Consider the following 5067-nt stretch of genomic DNA (forward strand, 5'->3'; position numbering starts at 1 on the left):
GCTGGGTGGTTTCGACGCCAAACCGTTCGGTAAGGATTTTTGTTCGAGTTGCCCACTTGGTGTTATGGGATCGTAGGTAGATGTACTTGTACATCTGCCGGGCCCACCGATCATCGGACATCCCGCTTAATCTCCGTTCGAAGGAGATTTTTGCCACGGCCTCTCGCGCTTCAAAGGAGGACCAGCCAACATCGCCCTGTACGGCTTCATTTGGCATGCTTCTCTGTGTGCCGAGAGCCATGCGGCCGACCTCCCTCTGTAGGGTCTCCAGCGCCTGTCTTGTGCCGGACGAAAGGCACAGCACCGCATTTCCGAACGTGAGGCCTGGCACTGCCACTCCTTTCCATAGCGCTCTGCACACCTCGAAACGGTTGAACGACCACAGCGCCCTAGAGCCGAGAAAGGATCGTCGGTCTTTGCCTTGGCTGCCAGGTCTATCTCATAGCTCTGCAGGTAGTTAGGGGCAGATGTGATTGATATCCCCAGATACTTGTACTCATTGGTCCAAGCTAGGGGTTTTCCTTGGATGGAGAGTTCTGGGGTCTCAGGGGGGGCCGCTGGTCCATAGGTCATCACCACTGACTTTCTGGCACTGAAAGTGTAGCCTAGCTTTGTGCCCTCCTCGCCGCATATGTTCAGGAGATCCTGCAGCTCATCAGGATTGTTCGCCAGGAGGACAATATCATCGGCGTAAAACAGCGCCGGGATGCGTCGTAAGTTAGTGATACCCTCCTCCATGTAGCTCAGGTCAAAGCCAAGCCCACTTTCTGTCAGACGCTGCTCTAAACCTGCAACATAGATAATTAAAAGCAGCGGTGACATGGGGCAACCTTGTCGCAGGCCCCTAGTCACTTTGATGGGGTGCGAATTCTTCTGATCCCACTGTACAACTGCCTGAGTGTTGGTGTAGAGGGCCTTAAGCAGTGCCACCACTTCCTCTGCCGCACCCAGTTGTGACAGTGTCGACCACAAATTAGTCTGCTCTACGGCATCGTATGCCTGTGATATGTCCAGAAAAGCCAGACAGACCGTACGGGATTCCTTTAGAGCGACTTCCATTGCCTGTGTGACAACGAAAAGATTGCCTTCCAGGCATCTGCCAAGCCGGAAACCGTTTTGCAGTTCCCCTAGGACATCAGCCTCGGCCCACCGTTGTAGCCTTCCTCGCATGATATGGGCAAACAATCTGTACATGGCCGAAGTTATTGTGATGGGTCGATAGCTGTCAGGGAGAGACTTGTCAACCCCTTTCTTAAGGATGAGCCTTATGCGGGCGTACCTCCATTCCCTCGGTATGTTGCCAGACTGGATGACATAGTTGAGGGCGCCTCGCAAGTGCTCTCGAGTCGTTCAACCGTTTCGAGGTGTGCAGAGCGCTATGGAAAGCGCTCGACGTGGAGCACCCATGTTGACCAGCATGTCTCTATCGCGACAACTAACGCCCATGATCATGATTAAACCGTTGTGGTAGCTGACGGTGTGAACATATATTTGGACACAGCGAATCGTGAATCCCGCGTAAGGATGATATCAACAAGCTCATAATCAACACTGGTACCCGGTATGCACTTCTTCAAAGCGTCGCCAATTAAGGAGAGAAACGGCACGGTGTGCGCTTTCTAGTAATGGGTAGCCGACGCCTGTGCTCATGCATACATAACACACACTGCGCTTCAGCAACACGGGAGGTAGAGGTTCGTAGCCTGAGCCGCAAACGCGTGCGTCCCGCTGGCCTCTGTCTCGCAGGCGCTGCTCTCGCTCCACCAAGGCACGACATTCACCCGTCGAAATCGCGTCCTTTCTGCAACGCATATTGCAGCAGTTTTGTTAGTCGGTGCTCTCGCAATTGAAGCAGTCGGCGGCGGAGAAATCCCGTTGGTGCACGTGGAAGCTGCACTACTCCGATGAGCCGACGCACGCTAACACGAAGCAAAGGCAAAGAACGTAACAGCGTCAAGGGTGCCTCGGCGACGCCAGCTCGGCCAGTTTACCTCTGGTATCGAGACGCTTTAACCATGACCTCCGATATCGCGTGCAATCTCGGAGTAAGCGCTAGTAAGTGTCGATCGTGAAGCATTACTTCTTTTCACATCTCACAGACGGTGGCACCGCCCCGCTCCGCCCGCCGCGAAAGAGAACGTGTGAAAGATATAAGGCGCGTTCGCGCCGTGTCTAGCATTTCCCGAGTCAGCTTAGTCGGTAGAGCGTCGGGCGCTTGCCGTCGCGGCCGCAACGTCGTGGGTTCGAAACCCAGCGGCGTATCTTTTTCTTGGTTTTTTTCTTTCTCATCCGTTGGCGTCCATTTTATCAACGTCATATCCGTGACGGATGTACTTGGTGGACCCCGGCATAAAACACATTCGTGTTAAAACATGGTTGATCCCTCAGTCATAGGAAGGAATCGCAATAACAGTAAACTAAATCGTGTCCTTACAGAAGTGGTTGATTATTTACCGTGCACTGATATAAAAGAGCTCGTACAGTGCCTATTGCTGTTTCGCAGCTATAGCACCGCTTAACGTAATTCACCCCCCTTGACGCGTGGTGGTACATCTTTATGCCGACGACTAACGTCCATGATCAATGATTACACAAACACTTGTGGTAGCCGTAGTAGTTAACGGTAAGAGCTCAATCAGAAAAAGTGTTGTGAGAACCAGAAGAGCATCGCTGACTGGGCACAGAACTTGGGCTAAGTTCGCCACCCGCGGCATGTTAAAGAGTTATTGAACATCACGGCCGGATTAGGGGGAAACGCAACGCGTGTCGTGCGTCCCTGTTGCCCGGCCGCGACTTTTTTCGAGGCGAACATAAGCGAGGAAAGCGGCGTTACAGCCAGGCGAGGCAGGCGTGCGTCGCGGAGCTATTTCTGGTATGGATGCATGCTATGAGCGAGGCCCACGCTTCCGGGAGCTTACATGACAGGCCATCTCGCGGTGTGGTGTTAAGGCGTTGACAAAATTTCACTTTTCCTATTGGAAACGCGCCGAATGAGACGGACGCGTAGAAAGGACGCGTTGCAGCAGCTAATCGCGAATGGCACGAAGATGCATTACTACACTTTACCGTTCCCAGAGGGCGACGCCACCCCGCCGACCAAGAGCACTGTCAAAGGCAAGTGTGAGATATAAAAGGCGCATTTGTAAGGACTCCCGAGCATGTGACCGTGGTGCAGTTGATAGCGTGTCCGGCATCTCTGTTTAGGACCAAGAGGTCGCGGGTTCGACTTCTGCTGATGGCCGTGAACATTTTTTCGTTGCCACCCGCTAGTGTGCCTTTTTTCCGACGTCATTTCCGTGACGGAAATACGTCACTGAAGTCTGGGGGACCCCGACATAAAACACTTTCGTGTTAAAAAATGGATAGCGAAATAAATGTAACCGGTCAATGCCCTCTGCTCTTGGCAGCCCGCTTTAAGTGCTGGTTCTTTTTAGCGGGCATCAGCGTTGCGAACGGAGCTTCCGTACTGCTTGTCCTTTCCTTCGATCCACCTCTACGTTGAGCGAACGTTTGATGGGACAAGCGCACGAGTGAGAAAAATAAATTTTCTACCCTCCGAGATACAAACGGAGGCGCCTGCACATAAGATGCAGAATAAGCAGCTTCGTAACAAGGCCGGGCAGCACGGACTGTGTTTTGCTCTGGCACTGTCTGGTTGTAGAAGCGTGCGAAAAACAGAAGACAAGAAAATAGCTTCTGATGCAAACAGATATCGGAGAGGAAAGAAGAGGGCTACTGCGTCTTCTCGAAACACATGTGGCAAATGAACAAAAAGAAGACTGATGAGAAACGAGAGTGCCACAAGACAACGTAGAAGCGTCAATACAAAAAAGACAGGAAAAAAAGTGCGTTAGCCATTAGAGGCATGACGGTGATGAATAGATGAAAATATGCCTTGCAGAAATTCAACAATGAAAATGCTCAGGAAAAAACGCAACGCTTGCTCGAAACGCGGCATTATTATTTTCGGACTATTGAGCATGCCCTGTACATAAAAGCACCCAGTGCACGGGCATGGGTGGGTGCTAGTCGAACTCCGCGTGCTTTCTCTGAGGAGAAGGCAGTGGTTTCGTAAGTATAAGTCATATCGGAGAAAAAACCCGGGAGATCGCACGCACTGTCGGATTCGATGTTATGCGAAGCAGCCAGCCAAGGGCTGTATTCAGTGCCTTGTTTGTATTTGAGTCAAATGAAGTCATCCATATCACGATATGAAGTTCAGTATATATCGCATGTTTGTCATGCGTGCATGCATGCACAGCCGGCCAAATCTTTAACCCATTAAGGCCCAAGCAAAAACTATTTGTTGAATATAATTGAAATTTCGCGCACTTATCTAACTACAGTAGACAAAAACATCTGGCAGGTTTCATAGCGTTACATCTATTCCTTCAGAAGTTATGATACTGTACTTTAGAAAGTACGCTGGGCTCTTGCGATAGCAATGCAAGCTGGCTCGGCACACGAATAGCCAGCATTCTTGGCCCTTGCCGTACTAATACAAAAGTTGTTTTGGCACATGCAACTTGTCCAAGCATCGACGCATCATGCAAAGCGTTGCACCATACTTTTCGCAGCATCATTTCTATTATCACAGACAGTGCACTTCAACCTGTTTTTCAATCTTCTTCTGAAATGCCCATATGGATAGAGGGGACTGGCAGGCACACTGGACACGGAAGACCTCTTGATTGTTCTATTGTGTACACGGCACAGGTAGTATCTTGCAAGTGTGCAGGTGAATGACAGCAGTCGACTCATAGAGGGCCTGCTAACCTCCAGTAGGTCGGCAGATCCTTTATGCATTCAGAGCAGCAATGTTGATAATCTGTGCAAATAGGTGCTTCCATCTCATTCTCCCACGAATGAAAATTCTGAAGTTATACGCAGCTTGATTGTGGAGGTGAATTTCTCCCATGCCAATATTGCTCTAGCTGCTGACGATGTTTCGTGATGGCGCTACGTTTTTCTTTTGAGTTGATGATCATCTGCTTACAGAGCGTAGTGCCTCGACTGTGTAATAGTTCATCGCCACAGCAACTATGCTATTGTCTTTGCCCTTTACGA

Source organism: Rhipicephalus sanguineus, chromosome 3 (assembly GCF_013339695.2).
Source record: "Rhipicephalus sanguineus isolate Rsan-2018 chromosome 3, BIME_Rsan_1.4, whole genome shotgun sequence".
Taxonomy (NCBI): Eukaryota; Metazoa; Arthropoda; class Arachnida; order Ixodida; family Ixodidae; genus Rhipicephalus; species Rhipicephalus sanguineus.